Source organism: Pleurodeles waltl, chromosome 1_2 (genome assembly GCF_031143425.1).
Source record: "Pleurodeles waltl isolate 20211129_DDA chromosome 1_2, aPleWal1.hap1.20221129, whole genome shotgun sequence".
Classification (NCBI taxonomy): Eukaryota; Metazoa; Chordata; class Amphibia; order Caudata; family Salamandridae; genus Pleurodeles; species Pleurodeles waltl.
The window spans coordinates 188,734,660-188,757,396 of NC_090437.1; positions in this window are offsets into that span (position 1 = coordinate 188,734,660).

The following is a 22,737-nucleotide window of genomic DNA, read 5'->3' on the forward strand; positions in this document are numbered from 1 at the left end:
TTGGGCTGGCAGACTTGTGTGTGTGTCTGTATAGTGGCGGATTTCTATGTGTGAGTCATAATACGCGTAATGGTATACCGCCACGGTCGTGGTATGTTGGCGGCAGTCAGCATGGCAGTAAGCGGCACTTACCGCCAATGTCATAATGAGGGCCTATATCTCTTTTGTTTGCTTTTTAGCTATTGATTTTAAAACGTTTTTAAATGCATTTTTTTATCTAGTTTTTATGATTTTATCATTTAGTCCAGAGCATTTTTAGCATTTGGATTCATTCACCTTTGGTGACATCAAGTTATGGCATCATACTTGTTATGGCAATTGGGAGGGTGTAGTGAATCCTAGTTTGTTTTAATTAGATGCAGGAGTTGGCTTAGCCTTTGGAACTGCAGACTCGTGCCCCCGTCACCTAGTGACTTTTACCCTACTCATCGTGCTCTGTTCTAGCCCATTTATTTATTTAAATCTTTTAAGATGCTGCCTTGTTTTTACTTAGACCCATGTTTTAGTTTCCGTTATCAGTGCCACCACGCTAAGACGTCAATATCAAGCCACAAAGATAAACAAACTGTAGGTTTTCACATTAGGTACTTTCCCTCTTCACGCTTTTGAGGGAATTGTTTATATAAATTACCTCCCAAGCATGTCTTGTTATCTTTTGTTTAGGAACAGACCTACATCAGGGGTACAAGCAGATCTGTATAAATACTCCTCATTTAAACAGATAGTCAGAGGGATTCCGACCAGGTGCCATCGCTGCTCTCGATGGTGCATGTCGCCTTGACGTTGACCCAGTTTTCCTGTCCCTATGGAGTCTGAGCTAGATACCTCATTCCAAGGTAACAAGGGTTAGGGGCCTCTTCTCATGAACATGGCATTGGCAGATTAGGTTTAACATGCCTAGCTCTCTTTTTTGGGTTATAGATTAAGTACATGACATTAGGATATTAGGACATATTTCTCACTTCATATCGTTTCATGACTTTGCAAGATTGTGGGGGTCTTTGTATTAATGACTCTTGTCTTTACCATTCTGTTTCTTGCATTGTTCATTATCCTAATCATTGCAGCCCATGCAACGTATCGCAGATTGCAGTTTTGCTAAAATAAAACCTATTGAAACTTTATTGCATCTTCATTGCCTGTGATTGAGACATGTTCATGTGAGAAAGGGGTAATCTCCATTTAACCACGACACTCCCTGAGATGTCACACTCTTGATTCCATGCGTAAAGGCTGCCACAAATCACCTTTTACTGTTTGGGTTTCTGGTGAGGTGCTGCTTGTGAGCCGGGAGGGTTGGGACAACAGTTGCGACTTGTTGTAGGATTGGCATAGTCGCCTACAAACAGAAGTACTGTCATCCTTAAACCAGCAGTCTTGCCATGAGCAAGAGTCCAACTACGAGAACTGGTAGATAATTTGATATGTGGATAAGACCGAGATTTGTCTCTTTGATGAAGTGGTGAACTGGCTGGTTTTCAGTGAAGGTAGGAATACAACAAGTGCCTTGAAGAATGTGACAATTGGCCTTGATTATTTTGGCTGCTACAAGATTATGGAAGTAATATTATAGGTGTAACATTTTGCATAGAATTTGCTAAATCCCCTGTTGTGATGGATGAGAAATAGCTCCAGGTACAAACTGATGGAAAAAGAGGTGCAGTAGACGATGAGGTTGTGCCAAAGTTTCAACTAACAAGTCAATTATCTTTGTGAAATGTGTGAGGAATAATTTTCATTTTGACTCTGTGGGAGATGTAAGCTAATATTCACGTGGAATTGAGAAGTTTCTAGAATAGCAAGTACATGGCATTGGGAATGGACATTATTTGCTCCTGGGAATAACTGAATTTTACCATGAATATGATGAGTGAGTTTTCTTTCATGAGTTCCTGGGGTTAGTGCATAAATGTTGTAGTTTAAATCTTCATTTTCTACATTCACTTCCTATTTTCCTGAGGAAACATCTGGCTTAGGTTATATATTTAGAGAACCATGGTTTATGAGGTTCAGATCAAACATAGTTGACAAGGTCTGGAGCAAAATTTCTTGATTTGTTGTGAAACCATGTGATCCTCGTATTTGTAATGATTGTTTCTTATGCATGAGTTGCTACTTTGATATTCTTTGAGGGACCATGTTCTTTAACTTTAGCAGCAATGTATTTAATAATAGTTTGCAAGGGTGGGCACTAACAGATCAAGGATCCCTGTAATATACCATGCATGGCCAACTTTATGCATGGCAGGAGTCCCATCAAGACAATTATGCTAACACATGCAAACAAATATATTAATCATGGGAAATGCCACCATTATACAACATATGAGCTCAATATCCCACCAAGAACCGCAATGATTATGCTAGGGCCACCATTATGCCAGAGATTTTCTGTATTATAGCTGGAATGCCCACAATAGGTCATCATGGATAGGCACCATTGTACCAGTTTACACATTATACCAAGGGTAGCCATCAACATAACAAAAAGACCCAAAATATTCAAGAACATCCACCATCATACCAGGTTTCAGATGAAAGTCAGTGAGGGGCACCAATTGGCTAAAGGAGCCAAGCATGAAGCCCAATGGTGAATAGCCAAAGTGCAGGTCGAATGCTTTCAGTCACACTGTCTGGGGCCATAAAGCCCTGTCACCAGGGGACTTCCTTTGGTGCATGGAAACAGTGTTCTGAGTGCTAAGGAGTGTGAGGTCAGCCTCAGCTTACTAATGAATCCCAAGAGTGCTAGCCCAACCAAAACAACAGAAAATTTGCATAAACAATCAGCAGCTCGTGCATGCTTAGTCTCAACTTGTCTTTTTCTCTGATTCCCAGTGTTAGACCTGACAGCCTTAGGGTGGTCATTCCCCAACTTATTGCCTGCCTCCCTCCATTTTTCTGACCCTGTTTCTGCTGGTTTTAAGACTCTGCACACTTTAGCACTGCTGTCCAGTGCTAAAGTGCACATACTCTTTCCCCTAAATATGTTAACTTTGGTTCCTAACCAATTGGCATATTTAATTTACATGTATGTCCATAGCAAAGTGCACTACATGTTCCCTGGGCCTGTAAATTGAATGCTACTAGTGGGCCTGCAGCACTGATTGTGCCACCCAGCTAAGTAACCCCTTAACCATGTCTCAGGCCTGCCATTGCTAGGCCTGTGTGTGCAGTTTCACTGCCAATTCGACTTGGCATTTAAAACTACTTGCCACGCCTTAGACTCCCCCTTTTCTACATATAAATCACCCCTAAGGTAGGTCCTAGGTAACCCACAGGGCAGGGTGCTAGGTAGGTAAAAGTCAGGACATATACGTATGCGGTTTACATGTCCTGGTAGTGAAAAACTCATAAAGTTTTTTTTCACTACTGTGAGGTCTGCTCCTCTCATAGACTAGCATTAGAACTACCCTCATACACTTTTGAGTGGTAGATTCTTTTCTGGAAAGAGTGGTCATGTCATGTTTAGAATTGCTAGAATGGTAACTGAAAATCCTGCTTAGTGGTGAAGTTGGATTTAATATTACTATTTTAGAAATGCCACTTTTTAGAAAGTAGCCATTTCTCTGCACTTATTGGTTGAAAGCTCCCCTCGTGCATTCCATCCAGACAGTCATAAACACAAGACACTCAGTCACAACTGCAGTCATCTGTGTACTGAATGTGTCTCCATGGGCAGGAAGGGTGGAGGGGCTCTCTCCTATATTTCAAAGGCCAGTGGCCTTCCTCACACAAAGGTCTGAAAACCCCCACAGGTATCCTGGCAGATAGGACCGAGGTCAAAGGGGAACTTGTGCACTTCAAAACCACTCTTTGAAGTTTCCCCCACTTCAAACACACTTTTGGGTACATAAACGGGGTCTCTGACCCCACTAAATTGGACACTTCTGGATCTACACCTGCACTATGTCAGCGAAACTGCCTGAATGCTCATAGGACTCAACTGGGCTGCTTTGCTGAAAAGGACAGCTGCCCTGCTTGTTGCCCTGCTGCCCTCTGACTTTGCTGGAAGGACTCTGCCATCCCAAAATGTGCTCTCAAAGGGCTTGGATTGAGTTTGCCTCCTGTCCTGAAGTCTAAGGGAAAGCAGAGACTTCATCTACTGGTTTGTAGCTAGTTTTCCAACTTCAGCGATGCCAGCAATGATGCCACAGCCTGCTCCCACTCCATGGACATCGCTTCATGCAACAACAGCGGCCTGCAACACAAGTCTGATATTGCTGCAACACTGCTGACATCACGCAGGGTCATCATGACAATGAAAAAGTCAACGCATCACGTCTTGACAGACTGGATCCATCAACCCCGTGGTGTCACAAGGAACCGAGGCATTACCACCGATGCCTCACCAGCTCCCTCTGCAATTGGGCAGAACCGATACCTCACGTCCACCTTCCTCGCAGTGTGGAACCAACGCCTCATCTCCCCAGACACTGCAAGGGACTGACGCCACACCGGCCCCAATGATACCTCACTTCCCCCCACTCCGTGCAACATTTTTGTTTCTTCATTTTCTTCGTTTTCAAAAGGTACTGTACCTGGGTGTCTGCAACTGGTGCCTCAAGATATTCAAACATATTCAAAGCAGGAGACCCCCCGGGCGCTCTGACAACAGTGAGCTCTGCGGGGCTGCAGAAGTCTTCATTCTTGTGTGGACAGGCAGCGGCTTTTCTGAGGACACCTACTGATAGCCTGGTGTGGAGGGAATGAGGATATGGTGAGTGCGGTGGACCCCTGTTGAAGCGGTTCGTTCTGGTGCGGCTTGTGGGGGGCGAGGGAGAATTCAGCCTCTCTGCTTCTTCAGTTTAGCTTCCAAGTTACAGTCCCTCCTCCAGCTGCTCCCGCTTTTGCCAACGGTATCGCAAGGGGGGCTAAGCCGGAGCCTAGTGGGCACTGCTTGTCGTTTTTTCGCGGACTGTCCGTCACTGACGCGGACTAGGCAGCAGTGAGCCAAGGAACGCAGCGCATCGAGGAACAACGAGCAGCCGGAGGCCATTGCTTGTCGGCTCTGGATTCCCATAAAGCTGACCTTGTCTGGGTCAGCTGGAGAAAAAGTGGGTGAAATTAGTAAAGAGTGAGTCTGCTCTTTTGTGCTGCGTTCAATCGTAAGTCAGCTGCTTTAGCCTCCTTGCATCCCGACCGTGGGTACTCTATACTATTACTTTGAAGAAGCTCCGCTCAGGTCGCCTTCTCCCAGGAAGATCTTGTCTGAAAACCAAATCCAACCCCATTCAGAAAAAAAAAAAACTCGGCTCTCTTGCTGAAGGGACAACCGCAGAAGCATCTTCTCTCTTTTTGGGGTAAAGAGAATCCTCCATCGCAGGAATCAAAAGGTGAAGCTATTTCCATCTCATCCCCGGATTCAGAGTCCCTTGGAGGTCTTCCTAGGGAGTCTTCAGGGGGGCTCTCAAGCGAGCCATCTCAGGCGGAAACAAGCCAGAGAGGAGGAGCTGGGGATCTTGGAGCAGGGCCCTATTGCCCCTCTTGTTGAGCCTGGGCTCTGGATTAAGCTCCGGGAAGCCGCTACAAAGGGCCAGGCTAGGCGTTTCTGGGCATTAGTAGGTCAAGGTTGTGGGTCTAGAATTCCTCCCCCCCTGCTCCAATCTCCGAAGCCCGATGGTCAGATTTCATCTCCTCCCTGTATGCTTCAGATGGGGTCGTACCTTTCCGGTTTCCAGGGTCTCCAGGTATTCTCACTTTCCCTCCCCCGTCAATAAAAGAGATTGACTGTGCTATCGGTGAAATGCGCCCCTCCACTGCAATGGGGCCAGATGAACTGCCTTTATCAGTTTTAAAACAGTATAGGAGCTCTTGGACTAAGATTTTACATGTGGTCTTTAGTAGATGCTTCTATTCAGATGTATTCCTCCCTCGTGGGTCGGCAGTATAATTGTACCCTTATTTAAAAAGGGTGATAGATCTTGTCCTGGTAATTATCGTTAGATTGCCCTCCTTGATGCGGTGGGAAAAGTTTTTACCAAATGTCTACTCTCTAGACTAATACCTTGGGCGGAGGAGAATAACATCATCCTTTTGGAACAATCCGGATTGAGGCACAAACATAGCACTCTAGATAACATCATGATGCTGCAAACCATTACTGAAAAATATGTAAAAATGAGAGGGAGGGTTGTTTATGCCGCTTTCATATACTTCTCCACGGCTTTTGATAAAGTAGACAGAGATCTTTTATGGACTAAGCTATGTAGCCTGGGGATACCTTTACCACTTCTGGAGTTAATAATTGCCTTCCACTCCAACACCTGGTGCAGAATCCTCTTGGGGGGTGATAGAGGTTTATCCCATAAGATTTTTGCATCTAATGGGTTAAAACAGGGATGCCTATTGGCTCCCCTGCTCTTTTCCCTCTATATTTCAGATCTCCCCTCCTTTTTGTCCAAGGGCAAGGGTTTTCCCCCATTGGTGGGTGGGCGTCCAATTTGTTGTCTGTTGTATGCGGACGACATCTTAATCCTTCATTTAACCCCAAAGGCCTACAGAACCGCTTGCAGCGCTTATCAAAATATTATGACTTACATTATTTGAAGGTTAACGTATCTAAAAGTAAGGTCCTTTGTTTCTTGGGGAAAAAAAGATGACCTTCCCCAATTATCAGTGGACATTGGGCAACCAAATCCTTGAAATTGTCAAATCTTATCCCTTTTTAGGGAAAATAGTGAGCGGGAACCTTAGCGATGTTGCCCACATCGCCTCTAATAAAGCAAAGGCTGAATGTCAGGCAATAGGTCTGGGGGCCCTTTATACAGCTACAGGGAGAAGGCACTTCTCTTACCTTCTATCTGCTTATCGAGTTAAAATTCCTGCATCCCTGCTATATGGGGTGGAACTCATTGATACCTCCAAATGGGGGTTCTTAAATCAGGCAGAAGGTAAAATTCTCTGAAAATTACTAGCTGTTAATACGGCTGCCTCAGTGGCGGCTCTGAGACTGGAAATGGGGCTTCGAATCGCGTATGCTCAAGGATTAGCGGGGGTTATACGATTGGCTACCTCAATTTTAAAGAGTGAGAAAAACACTTTAAGATCATTTCTGAAGAAATAACTTTTTTTAGATAATAGCAAGCCCAAATTTGCCTTTTGTAAGAATTTTTCTACTGCCCTGGAGATGCTGGAGCTGGATCGCAGCCAAGTTCTAGAACTCTCCCCATTGCTCTTGAGGGTGACTTTGAAGAGTGCAACGTGGGCCTTGAGCTTCCGCCAAGACTTGGAGTGCTGTAAAAAAAGAAGTCTTTTTGCAAATATAGTTAACACTCTAGTAATAAAAAAAACACAACCGTACTACACTTGGAACATCCCTCATAGTGTTAGGCACTTTTGGACGCTGCTCCGACAGGAATTGCTCCCTTTGAATACACTATTGGCAAAATGGTACGGTACTGCAAAAGACTGTAACTTCTGTCTGGTGGATTCCCAAGATTTATACCATCTATTATTTGTCTGCCCTTCTCTTGCCTCATTTCGGCGTAAATGGCTAGAACCAATTCGTCTTCAGTTTTCTCTATTGTCAGTGCCCGAGTTTCTCCAAGCGCTGTATGATGCTCCGAATGAAAGTTTTTGTTTTAAAATATTTTATTTTTTAAATTGTTTTTTAAGCTTATTTTAAGAAACTTTCGTTGTAAGGCATGTCAGGTGGCATAGGATTTTGGTGCAACTTCTCACTATATTTTTCATTTATCTCACCTTTTGGTACTCAATTGGATGTAAAGTGTAAATTGCAGATCCGACCTTCTACTCACCAATATTGTAAATTTTATGTGGTTCTCCGCTAGATGTAAATGGTAAATGTGATTTTTCTGCTTTCTTCTTTTATGTGGACCTCAGTCGAGATCCAAATCATAAATAAAATAAATTGTTGTTAAATTGGTGCCTCAGTCAATGATGCCTTGATAGCCCCAGTTGGAGCTTTTGTGTTTCTAAGTGATTAAGTGGTATTTAATCTTTAAATGTTGATACCATTACTTGTGTACATTGGATTTTCATCACTCTGACCTTATTTTATTCTGATAAATATTATCTATTTTTCTAAACATGTGTGGTTATTTTTGTGGTGTTTTTACTGTGTTACTGTATGTTTTATTGCACAAATACTTTACACATTGCCTTCTAAGTTAAGCCTGACTGCTCAGTGCCAAGCTACCAGAGGGTGGGCACAGTATAATTTGGACTGTGTTGTGACTTGTCCTGACTAGGATTGTGGTCCCTACTTGGAAAAGGGTGTATACCTCTGCCAACTAGAGACCCGATTTCTAACACCCAGTATCTGGAGCTTTGTAGCGTCAACTCGACCAATTTGCAGGAGGTAGTACAGCACAACCACATCCCCTCATATTAACAGCCTAAGTTCCTAGTGGGGCACCTCCCCAATGATCAAAAGGGACGGAAACTTCTGGTGAGGCTCTACCCCAATGTCTGTAAGGGGTGAATTCTTGTAGTGGGGCTTCACACCAATGCCCATAAGGGATAGATGTGTAGGAGCGGGCGCCTTTAAATAAATATTTGGTTTACGGCCTCAATCTTACCAACTCATCAAATCAGCAGTCCTGCTTTGTTACTAGGCCCAGATGGACTGACCTTAGACATAAGTAAGAATTAATCAAGAAGTGCAAATCAAATAAAGAAGTAATCACAGTTTAAATTCCATTTTCTTGGCAGTCAGTCATGAGAGTTGGTGGGAGTTTCACAGCTTTATTTTAAATCTTTTAGTAAGTAAATCTTTATTGTTCAGCATCAAAAATAATTGATCAATTGATAACCAATATAAGTAATCAGCATCAGAGCAAATGTATAAAGTGCATTCCATAAAGGAAAAGTCCCTGGTCAAAGCTATGGAGAACCCATAAAGAGCTCTAATTAGAGATGTGAAATCATAACGCTTTTGCATTAAAATCTTCAAATACTTAGGCAGAAGATCCCATAAAGAGAGGTTCAAGAAACTCAGTAGGGTCTCAGAGCTGAATAAGTTCAGGTACGGAAATTAAGGAAACGAAGAAACAGCTGCTAAAGGCACTGCAGAGAAGCATTCAAGGGAGGGTCGTGTCCTACTGTAGGAGCGTACACTTTTATAAAATTTTTATATCATCATTCAACACAAATTATTTCTATCTTCAATCAACTCATCCAATCAGCTTGCAGTGCCATCGTAGAAACAGGAAACCTTCTGTTGTCATTCTCTTCACAACTCATTTGCCTCATTGAAAGTTTAACATTTCACATTGATGACCTAGGTCAGGTTTTGTGGGAAACAAAAATGCATTTTGCAGCCTTTCAAATGTAACACTTGTAAATATGAAAACCTAGTGCTCTCACTTGCTTTTAAAAATATGGCTTTTTGACTAAGGCCTACACTTAATTCTACATGTTAATTACATTAATTTTCCTTATTTAAAAACGCCCTAGCAGATGCTTCAGTTGGGGCTGCACCCCAATGTCAAGGACTGGCTGCCGCATTTGGTGATATTTATAAACATATATACAGGAATGCATAGATATAGTCATAAAATATCAATGCACTTCAGAGTACAATGAATTAATCCACTTAATTGCCTTCTCACTTATAGGCTATTACATAACACTTAAAGTGCCCCAACATCAGAAAAGTGCAAGAGGAATACAAGCCAAGCTGTCAAATGACTTTCTGTTTTTTTTATTTCATTAATGTCATGTTTTTTTTAGCTTCCATGTACGATCGCGTAACAAGTGAAATGCAATACGCTCTGGAGTCATCGTGTTTCTCCATTTAGAACTTAGTCCTTTATTAAATGGATTTAAGTGGATGAACTCTGGTACAGACTGCTCAGCAAAGCATGAAGAGAAAGAGTTTGAGGTGTCTGCAGCCATGTAAAAGATGTCAAATAGCTTTCTCATATGCATTAAACTATTAATAAAGATAAAACGATCTTTATGTTTTGGACCTGGAAAGTCTCTTCTGTGAAAGCAAGGCACTGATTCACGATTCATTGGTTTCAGAATTCTTTGTCATTACTTGGAACAAGTCAAGAATAATACTTGATTTGCCCTGACCTATTCCTAGAATTTCTCAGAAAAAAAGCTAAAAATTAAAGTGGTAGATTTTTTGCGCGCTGTTTGAACCAGGCATCATGATGGAACTGCCGGAACCCACACTTTCTTGTATTTTGGAATAATAGCATTCATCCCCTTTTTATATCAGAGGGAACATTAAAATAAGGGCCCATATTTATACTTTTTGACGCAAACCAAAGCCAGCGAAGGTTTGGGTCAAAAAGTTTACCGCCGGCTAACGCCATTCCAACGCACCAGCCGGGCACCTTATTAATGGAATGACGTTAGTCAGCACTGCGGCATGGTTAGCGTTAAAATAAATTACTGTAACCGGACAGCGCAGGCGTAGGTAAGAATGGGGGTTGTGCGTCAAAGAATGGTGCATGTCAGGTTATAGTCAAAAATCTTGGCTCTAACCTGACTTGCGCCATTTTTTTACGCACAACCCCCATTGAAATGACTCCTGTCTTAGCAAAGACAGGAGTCATGCCCCCCTGCCCAATGGCCATGCCCATGGGACTTCTGTCCCCTGGGCATGGCCATTGGGCACAGTGGCATGTAGGAGAGCCCAAGTTAGCCCCCCCCATACCACTTAAAAAAAAATATATATACTTACCTCTACTTACCTGTACTTACCTGGGATGGGTCCTCCCATCCATGGGTGTCCTCCAGGGGTGGGCGAGGGTGGCAGGGGGTGTCCCTGGGTGCAGGGAAGGGCACCTGTGGACTTCTTCCATGGTCAAAGACCATGGAAATGAGCCTACAGGTCCCTTAACGCCTGCCCTGACCCAGGTGTTAAAAAACGGTGCATATCAGGCTGGGTGCCATTTTTTAAGGGCCGCCCCCTCCTGTGCGTCAAAATGACATGGGAGGATAAATAAGGCGCAGATGCCTTAAAGACATTTTTTGCATGGGAACTCCTACCTTGCATATCATTAGTGTATGGTAGGTTTTCACGTCCAAAAAATGACGCTAACTCCATAACTTTGGTGCTGGACGGGTCCAACGCCAAAGTATAAATATAGAGTTAAATTTGCGCCAAATTTGCGTAAAAAAAATATGGCGCAAATCCAGCGCAAACAGAGTATAAATATGCCCCAAGGTTTCTTACACAGGAGAACCCAAAATGCCCTAAAATTGGCTGGGTGGATAGTAGCCAGGAGAATTGGCGGTAAAACTTGTGGGTCACTCCCATTTAGATTTAGAGATGGGGCAATCACAGGGTGATCAAAAACAGAGCCGCAGCTGCCTCCGCTGTTGAGAGCCCTTGACCTGGTAGTTTATCTGCCAGTAACATTTTGGATCAACCATGGCCAGTCCTAATGAGTGAAGGGGCCATATCCCTTCACCTTTTACCCGAACAGTGTCTGTCCAGCTGAGCAAAGGTCAGCTTGACATATACTATGGGCCAGATTTAAGAAACGTGTCGCTGAGCCCTTAGCACCCCACCTAACTCCACCATGTATGCGCCATATGTAAGATACGGGGTACCATAGTGGTAGTTAGGGAAGTATTGTCATCATTTTTTATACTATTATGGAGAAACAGCTGTCCTAACCCTTCTGGGACCTCCGAGGCAGAGCTGCAAGTAAGTGTGATTTATTATTCTTTAACATTTGGTGCATGCGTGCATGAATATATGGGAGTGAGTGTTGTGAATGGATGTGTATGCCAGTGTGTGTGCCTGAATGCATGGGTGTGTGTCAGTGTTTATGTGTGTTTGTGTCCCATCCATCCACTCCTTGCTATGAGTACCAGCTGTCACTGATCTGGATCTCAGTGGCGTAACTGAAAAAGATGGGCCTTCTAGAGAAGGCGAGGAGGGGCCGCTGAGTCTCATAGATGTTCATCGTCTTTGGGGTGGAATGGTGCCCTCTTGAATGATCGGGCCCCCAGAAAGGTTGTGGGTTCCCCTGCACTGCAGGGGTGACAGAGGCTTGAGTTACACCCCTGCAATGTCTGTAGGGGCGCCAGCACTCATTTTCCATGTACAGATTCCCCATGAGAGGCACAGTAGACTCAGGCTGGGGAATATTACAATGGCCCTCATAGACAGGGAGAAACACCCTGTGCGTCAGGGTCATCACTTTTTTGTTATTAGGAATGCAAACTAAAGCTCTCAGAGCTTGTTTCACTAAAACATGTATGATGAGCAGGACCAAACAAAATGGTGCCTTCATATTTTGAGATTCAGGTCTGCCTTTTGAGGGTGTCTCACTACCTTCTGTGCATCTGTTGCACAGATGTAGAGTATGCTGAGCATACTCTACATCTGTGCAACAGATGCACAGAGCATACTCTACATCTGTGCAACAGATGCACAGAAGGTAGTGAGACACCCTCAAAAGGCAGACCTGAATCTCAAAATATGAAGGGTGGTTCTCTGCCAGAGGAGTTGATCCAGGGCCTCCAGTGACCTGAGGGCTTGCAGGCCACGCAACAATGTATAACTGACTGCTTTGTATTGACCTGCTGTGCTCCTGTCCTTGTCTGGCTTTTCTCATACCGGGTTCCACTTGCTCTCAGCTGTGTTGCAAGCACTAGTATTGCAGCTGCTCTTACGGTGTATCACACTTGAGCCTATGCCAATCATGCAGCTGTATACAATTTCCAGCTATATGAAATAAGTCACTTTTGTTCTCATTCTGAAGACGGGGTAATCTCAAATTAGCTTGTAAGGGTAGTTACTAACCAAATCAGAATTATAAGTGTGCAAATGTACTGCATGCATGATTTACCCCCTTTCATAATTTTAACTTCAAAATGTGCAGGTAGAGAACAGCCTAAAATGGGAAATTAAGGGAGGAATTCAGTGTAGTAACTTCCGGGTAGTTCTTTAATTCTCTGGGCATCCCCAGAATCCGGGTCAGGGTACTACTGTATTTCTATATACCTGCATTACCAAAATCCTAAATATATCCAGGTCCAGGAATACATTTGCATTATGGACAACTTTCGTATGACAAGGCCCTAAATGTTGCCTGACCTCAGTCTAACCTCTGCCCTAGGCCACTGAATTTGCACTGCATTTGCAGTGCAACAAAAACGCAAACAAATGACGGATCATTTTCCACTGATGATTAGAAAGTAAAAAAGTGACTTTTAGGAGTGAATGTGTAGCAATGGTACTTTCAAAATACATTAAAAACTCATACAAGTATGTGATTCCAATGTGTTATACTTCTCAAGCCAGATTCTACATTCAATGGGTCATCGGTAGGTAAGGTATGACATGGTGAAAGTCAATGCTCCCCTCGGAAATCTAGTCTGTGTTGGCAGGAACAATCAATACAGGTGTATCTTTGCATGTAACTCTATATATTATTAAGCCCATTAACCCTATACATTATATATAATATTCCCATAGCACAAACTCAGTTAAAAGGCAGTAGAGCATTGTACAGGGTTAAAGGCAAGAATTAAGTCAGTGAGTGATGAAATCTGTAGTTGATTTGAGTTGTGTCTTCAAATCGTTCCGAAATTAGAACACTGTTGGGACAACCCAGATATATACTGAGAAGTTGGTTATGATCCTGGGTGCTTTATTAGAAAAAGACCACCTGCAGTGTTTTTTTGTTGTTTTTTTACACTTCTTGCTCTGTAGCCCGAAGGGGTCCTTGCTACTGGTATGCCGAGAACCGCTAGAAATGGTGAAAGCTTGCTGTATTAATGGAATTGAATATAGACTGCTTTCTATCGTTCTTGCTAATGATTGGAAGGTGAGTGATACACCACTAGTTGGGAGGCCATCAGGGTTGAGTGTAGGGTTTTTTAGATGTGAGAGAATCTGGCCTGTCTTGACAGTGTCAGGGATAATGCCTTGAGTGAGGGAGGCATTGACAATGGTGACGTTTTTGAGTGAGCATCTCGAGAGACAGCTTTGATCAAGCATGAGGGTAAGACATAGGGCCTGATTACAACTTTGGAGGAGGTGTTAATCCGTTCCAAATGTGACGGATTTACCACCAGCCGTATTACGAGTTCCATAGGATATAATGGACTCGTAATACGGCTGGTGGTATATCCGTCACATTTGGGACAGATTAACACCTTCCTCCAAAGTTGTAATCAGGCCCATAATCTTAATAAGAATAGGTTTTGAGGGAGCTGAGTTTGTTGGTGAGATCTGCAAGAAATATTGCTTTGAAGGATCGAGGGATTCTACAGACATGGATGGGCCTGGATAAAGCTGGTGATCAGTTTCAGCACTTGGTCAACAAAAGCTCTGTGTCCCCAATATAAATGGACACTTTTGTGCTAAAGTGAAGGCATTTTTTAGGTTTGACATTAACCAAGACCATTTGAATTTATTACAATTATTTGAGTAAAGTATATACATGTAGGGTCTTTGAACGTGCCCTCTCTTTTTATCTGACCACTGCAGCATACAGCATGCGACAGTGGGTCAACACACTTCAGCAATTGGCCAATGTCACTGTGTTAACATTCTGCTGATACACACAAATTAAGGGCTAGGAACTACTATGGCAGTGTGTGCTTTTGAGACTGGAAAAATATTTCTACTTTTTTTAGCCATCTTTTTTTTTAAAGCTTGATGTGGGCTGGCAGCTTCCCCAACACTAAACATTTGCAAAAACAATGACAAAACAAACAATGGCAATGCCAAAATCCTTGTGGGCAACACTTATGGACTTTGATCATGCTTTTTTTTAATTTTCAGTTTATTTACATCTGGCTCATATAGTGAAGTACTAACATAACCAGGTTTCAGTGCACTGTACAGCAAAATGACAGTGATATAAATATATATATATAACCTGGTGGCGATTTGATGAATCTTCATGAAATATTCCAACAAAATAGGACTCTGACTTCAGCATCTGTCTGGAAAGTTTTGGTGTGATCTGTCAAGCAGGAGTAGAGAAAAAGGGAGGTCCCAAAACACAGTTGCCCCATTCATTTTTTCATAGGGATTTTGAACATGTCTACAGCCCAAAAAGCAGGACAGAATTACACAAATTTGGCAGGCAGGTAGGTTTTGGTCCAAAAAAAGAAACGTTTTTGTTATTTGGTGTAAATATTGGGACGCGGATCTGTCGTGACTCTTGTGCAGAGCGTAGGGACTCCGCATGCCAAAAGCAGTACTGTGATTGGCTGTCCGCAACCTGTGCAGAAAGTTGCAGCACCATTTTATGAACCGGGACATGGTCCCGGTGAATGGAATTAGAGTCTGAAAACAATAGAAGGGATCAGGGTAGAGGTACTCTGACCCCATGAGGCTTATTAATGGGTGTCGAAGGGACCCCTCATTGGTTTAAAAAGGTTAAAAACCATTTTTATATCACAATTGTGGAGTCGCAACTCCATTGCGGCACTCAGCATGTTCCTCCATGTAACGCTGCGATGGACTCACGAACCCTGGCGGAAAAAAATAAAACAAAATATACATCCACACATTTACCTACTAATGCATGCAGTGTCAGACCCACTGAGACACTCATACGCCCACTCACAGACCTACTAACACTCATACACCCAGCCAAAGATCAATTCGAACACTCACACACACAATCACAGATCCATTCACACTCTCACACTCCCACACAAACACTCATGCACCAATTCAGAGATCCACTGACACCCATAGATACACTCAAAGACCCATTCAGACATTCAGACAGCCAATCACAGACCCACCCAGAGACTTTACAAACCCACTTAGATGCACATGCTCCCATTGACAGGCACACTGACACGCATACACTAAGTGAAAGACCCACTGAGACACTCACATATCGACTCACAGACCCACTCATAAACTCATTCACCCACTCACAGACCCACTGACACTCACACATCCACTCAAAGACCCATTTAGACACTCAGACACCCCCTCACAGACCCACTCAGACACTCGTGCTCCCACTCACAGACCCACATAGACACTCATCCACCAACTCACAGATGCACTGACACTCATACACCGTCTCACAGACCCACTAACACTCATAATCCAGTCAATGACCCATTGAGGCACTCACACACTCATTCACAGATCCACTCACACATTCAGGCACCCACTCACAGACCCATACAGAAACTCATGCACCCACTCACAGATCCACTGACATTAATCGATCCACTCAAAGACTCATTCAGACATTCAGACACCCAATCACAGACCCACTCAGACACTTACACAACCACTGAGAGACCCACTCAGTCACTCATACACCCACTCACAGACACACTCACACTCTGACACACACACTCACATGCTGACACACTCACAGACACACACAGACACTCATGCATCCACTCACAGACACACTGACATTCATACACCCACTCACAGGCCCACTAACACTCGTGCACCCAGTCAGAGACCCATTCAGACACTCACACACCTAATCACATATTCTCTCACACTCTCACACACCCTTTCACATGCACACACAGACACTCATGAACTCACTTAGAGATCTACTGTCGCTCATACACCCACTCAAAGACCCATCCAGACACTCAGACACCCAACCACAGATACACTCAGACACTTATACAGCCACTAGGAGACCCACTCAGTCACCCATAAACTCACTCACAGACCAACGTATACATGCATGCACCCATTGACAGATACACTGACATTCATACACTCAGAGAAAGACCCACTCAGACACTCACATATCAACTCACAGATCAACTCAAAAACTCATGCACCCACACATAGAACTACTCAGACAGTCATACACCCATTTACAGACCCACTGACACTCATGCACCCACTCACAGACCGACTCCTGAACCCACTCACAGACCCACTGACACTGATACATCCACTGAAAGACCCTCTTGGACACTCACACACCCACTCAAATACCCACTGAGACACATTCATACACCCACTCACAGATCAACAACACACTCATGCAGACACTCAGAGACACATTGACCCTCATACACCCACTTGCAGACCCACTCAGACACTCATACACCCAGTCACAGACCCACTGACACTCATGTACCCACTCAAAGACCCATTCGGACACTGAAAGACCCACTCAAAGGCCCACTGACACACTCATGCACCAACTCACAGACCACACTAGACTTCCACTGAGGGATTTAGAAATGTATTGCAACATGGAGAGAGTGAAACAAAGACAATATGTTGGGTGTTGTGCATTGAAAGTGTGCTTTTCATTTGTGGGTCTGCAAAGGAGTAGCAACTCTGATGACTGTTAAAAAAAGTAATCACATTTTTGGAGAAAAAAAATAGTGTTTGCGATGTAGGGTGGCTCTAAGAAGAGCCTTTGTGTTTACTGTGTATATATCATTACTACACAATAGAGCCAATGCAGAGTTTTAAGTTGCCTGAAAATACTCTGTTGCCTTTATTTGTTAAGTGAGCACCGTCTCTTCTACATATCCCGTCCATGTCAAAGTGCAGGTAATTATTGTAGATAGAGCCCTTGTTATGGTCTCCGAGGCATGCTGGAACAGTTTTATTAACATGTTTCCTAGCTTTGTCTATTTGTGGACAGAATTCAGTTGACCACTTTCATTTCTGCCTCAGGCATATGTTAGAAAACACAAATGCAGTGGAAAGGAAAAGTTTCATGAATTGAACAAAGGTATCCTTCATTAAGATTTCAAGTCCAACCTGAGTCAGTGTGCCAGATCATTACCACCACAGTGCACAATCATGAGGTGAGGTGCTTGGTAATCTCTAATGCTTTCAACCAAAAGAAACAACTGCTGCCCCTCTAACCCTCTGTGCCCAAACCGAGTAATATCCACTTTAGACAAACCCAGGCCCCCTGCCAATGCCACTCTTTCTAGCATACTCACTAGCCCAAAAACAAAACATAGCTGTGACCTACAATATACACTCTGACCATTTTGAAGGAAAGGAGCAGTAGCACACAGAGGATGGAGTTTTCAAAATGTGAGGTGGTTAAAATGGAAAGAGCAACAGATTTAAAAAAAACAATTTTGAATGGAGATTGTAAATGCACTTGTAGACACCAGATTACAAATATTAAGGTAGTCAATCTTGTATTGGTTATTATTTTTTCATAAACAAGTAATCCCATTTTGGATATTCTTAAATTCTGTAAAGGTCACCCACACCTGCTACAGAACACACTAAAGCTAGTCTGCTGCTAACAAAAAGTGATGTTAACTATTGAACAATTGGTACAGTAAAGTGTTTTAGAGGAGATTGCTATGGCAACTGATGAGAAAGAGAGTGGAAGGAAGGGCAGCTATTAAAGCACTATAGCACGAGTGTGGGGGATATTAAGGACAGGTCTCTTGTGGTCTGTTTAGGATAAGAGTAGGACGCCGGTTAGGCGATCTCCTTCATGGACATGGGAAACAAAAGTGGCAGTTAAGTGTGTGAGGGAGTTCCCTTTACGGACTAAGTGGTCTCACACACATTATAGTTTCATGCTTCATCATATGACCATCTAGCCCAACCATGTAGGGTGATACTACCTGGGCGGACTTGACCTCAGTGTTAACTGAACTCTGAGGGAGTGCTAAAATTTTATCTTCCTGGATAAGTCAAGGGATCCAGTTGAAAAGAGAAATAGATGTTAAAATTGCCTCACAAATCACCTACTAGATATAATGCTTTAATGGAGATTTTTGTTGGTAAGATTAAAAGAACAATAGGGCCAAATTTGAATGTAATGATTCAAAATGTCTTGCAAAAAATTGGGACCAACATGTTTCTGCCCTCTGTAAGAGCCAGAATGGTCTGGGGCATTCATCAGGGTCAAGGATCCCTTATGTCTAAGGGGCTAGATAGGTATGCTAGGCAGTGAGCAGATACTTTAAAATGTACACAGAGCCTACCTCGTTAAATTGTTGAGGTAGGGCCCTATGGAGAAGAGTCGGTTGGCCTTACGTCTGGAAACATGCGGATGGGAGTTGCCCCTTATAGTCACACTTACTCCAAAGGCAGCATCTCCTCGATACACCTAAATGGTCTGCGCCCCGCATCCTTGCAAGCACTTAGGAGTACATTCAGGCATACACTTGTGTGTTCAGTATAATACCCAGACACACAGTTATGCATAGACGAATACACCCAGATGTACAGTTGTGCATACAGTACCATCCCCAGGCACACTATGATACTTATGCTGAGACACCCAGACACATACTGATAAATACCTGTATACTGCCATATACACACTGGTGTACACGATGAGACAGACAGGAACAGACTGATAAATAGAGTAAGGCACAGAGACACACTCTTATGAGTACAGTACCCACCCAGTACACCCAGGTACACAGTTATGTAGACAGTGACACAACTAAGTACACACAGATGTATGCAGTGATAGAACCAGTTGCATCATGATGTATAGCCTAACACATTCAGGCACACAGTGACGCATATAGTAATAAAACCAGGGACATACTAAAGAATACAGATGTACACATAGGAATATGCTCAGATATATAATTGTATTTCCTAGAAGATAGTAACATTAGGACTGTTCCACTGAGGTACCCACTGATGCATACACTGAGACATCTAGGCACACACTGATATATACCCCAATACTATCAGGTAAACACCAGCACATACAGTGACAGACTGACTCTCACATTCATGCATACACTAACACAAACAAACATACACTCATACATAAAATTAGACATCCAGGCTGACACTCATAGATATGCTAAAAAAAAGCGAGGCAAATATTAATAAATTAATGTAGAGTGCCTACAACATAGTTATGTGACTGTATTAAAAGTATATGGTAATGATATCTAATTGAACAGTATGTAATGTAATTGTAAATATGTTAATATATGTTTTTCATTTCAGACATCTATTTCTACTAAGAAAAAAAAAGAGAAAGAAAAAAGAAACTGGGGAAAGTATACCATCTAATTGCAACATAGAAAGAAAACAAAAGGGACAACATATGGAGAATGTGGTTAAAGAGAAAAGAGCTACTGGTAAGAGAAGCAAACAATCCTTAAAGCTGTATATGGGAAACTGCAAAGTGTGCAAAATGATGTTAACAAAAGAACACGTTTGAAATCAGCCAAAAAAGGACAAAAAACACATCAGATAAAGAGTAAGAAAACATAGAAGAACGGACATAGCTTAAACAGAAAACAGCAACAGGTCATAGAAATTAGAGTTAGAATGTTTCGTGCCGGGGTAGTTCAGTATCTTAATAAAACTATGAAGTGGTACAAAAGAAGAAGAGAAGTACTAAAACAAAAACAAGATGTTGAGGCTGTAGTTGTTAAGGCATTTGCCTTAAAAAGGAAGCATTTTTTATTTTGAGTCTCACTAGAATGAGAACACTGGATAAAACAGTGTTATGTATTCAGAGATGCAGCCAAAAGAAAAAACTTGTTAATAAAATTATTTTTTGTAAAATCTTTGGTGATGAATGGAAGCATACCTACAGTACAGAGGCTTTCTTCAATGAAAAAGGCTATTTACAAGAGAACATTTTAGTGCATGCAGTTGATTTAACTGGTCGATATTATGAGATGAACGATGGGAGCCCTGTCAAAAAAGAAGAGATTGTTCCTAGAAATGTAGAAGTGGTGGTAGCTGAAGAGGTTGAGGGAAGGTGTAGAAATGCTCCTGTTTACAAATGGAACTGTAGCAGCATTTGTGGTATTCAGCATCAATCATTTGGGGCCAGATGTAGGAAGCACTTTGCGAGTCGCAAACGGCAAAATTTGCCGTTTGCGACTCGAAAATGCGTGTTTCCTATGCAGAAATGCATTTTGCGAGTCGTTAACGACTCGCAAAATGCATTTGGGAATCGCAAATAGGAAGGGGTGTTCTCTTCCTATTTGCGATTCGCAATGGTATGCAATTCCATTTGTGACCGCTTATGCGGTCGCAAATGGAGTCGCAGTTACCATCCACTTGAAGTGGATGGTAACCCATTCGCAAACGGGAAGGGGTCCCCATGGGACCCCTTCCCCTTTGTGAATGGACCCCAAAATATTTTTTCAGGGCAGGGAGTGGTCCAAGGGACCACTCCCTGCCCTGAAAAAAACGAAACAAAAGGTTTCGGATTTTTTGAAATGCAGCTCGTTTTCCCTTAGGGAAAACGGGCTACATTTAAAAAAAACTGCTTTATTGAAAAGCAGGTCGCTAACATGGAGGCCTGCTGACTACAGCAGGCCTCCATGTTAGCGAGTGCCTATACTCGCTATGGGGCCGCAATTTGCGACCCACCTCATGAATATTCATGAGGTGGGTCATTGCGACCCCATAGCGAGTTGCAGTCGGTGTCTGAGACACCGTACTGCATAGCAATTTGCGAGTTGCAAATTGAGAGTCGGAAGGACTCGCAATTTGCAACTCGCAAATTGCTTCCTTCCTACATCTGGCCCTTGATTTGTTAGGATGTTTTGTACACGAGTTTCCATGCAGAAGTCTGAAACAAAAAAAAACACTTTTGCAAGGTTTGATCCATGCAAAGTAAGAAAGCATAGTAATTTACATGGAGATTCATTAGCGTGTTTGTCATAGAAAGTGTGCCAAAGCCTCTTTCATCACTGTAGAATGTTGGCAATTCACCACTCAAAAATCCGAAATTTAGTTTGGAGGCTTTACTATAGGAAGACTCCAGCCTTCTGTTTATGAGAAATGAATGGAATACTTTTGCATGTACAGTAGGAAAGGTAGAAAAAGTTTATGAAGATGTGCAGTTTTGTTTCTTTGATTCTGAAGAGGATTCTAGGGATAATGAGGAATTTGCAGGCACAGGTATTAAGTAACAGAGTACAGATATTAGTACTGAGAATTTTGAACAAGAGATTATAAAGTTTAACACAGCTTGTTAAGAAAAAAACAAACTTTGCATTTGCTGTAGATGCACTCACTACAAAAGTCAAATATGAAATGAAGACGTATTTTACAAAACTAAAGGGAAAACAGCGAAAAGTGGCAAGAATTTGATGCTTATTTATTTTCCGAGGAGACATTTGAGTTGTCCATGCAGCAAGGTACATGTAAGTACTGTATGACAAGTTAGAGGATCATAAAACACTAGCTAGAGCAGTACATAACAGTTTGGAACTTGTGACTATTCCAGAACAACTATAAGACTTAAATGTATATGAATCACTCCTTATACAGTCTGTTCATCTATTTTAAAAGCAATTACACAATTGTAATCAAAACAGGTAAATGACATTCAACAGAGTTACATAAATGCCTTAAAAGAAGAGTAGTGTATTTGCCACTATTCTTAAAAAATATTGAAACTGTAGGTGTAGCAAATGACACTGATAAGCCACTTCATATTCTAGTAAATGGTGTGCCAACTAAGAATAAAACAATTTGGCAAGAGTTAGTTGATGTTAATAAAGTAAATCAAGCAATGTTATACCTGGCACAAAATAATGTTTGTTATAAAAAGGATGATGTTGAACCTGATATATCAAATGTTGTGATCACAGTTTGCCAGCAAGTGGCCAAATAGAAAAAGTGGATCAATCATAATCAAAACAAATTTATGTGCACTACAGCATCCATCTGTTACCTTCTAAGGGCATCATTGGTGATGCTATTGAGCTGTTTCAAATGAAACAAGCAAAGGGAGCTCCCATGAGTATGAGGGGAAAAGGTTTAGAGGCTCACAGTTTTCCACAGTTGTTTCCAAATGGAGTAGGTGGTTGCCTATGATGACCAGCCCATACAAATACCAGCAGCTGAATACTGAT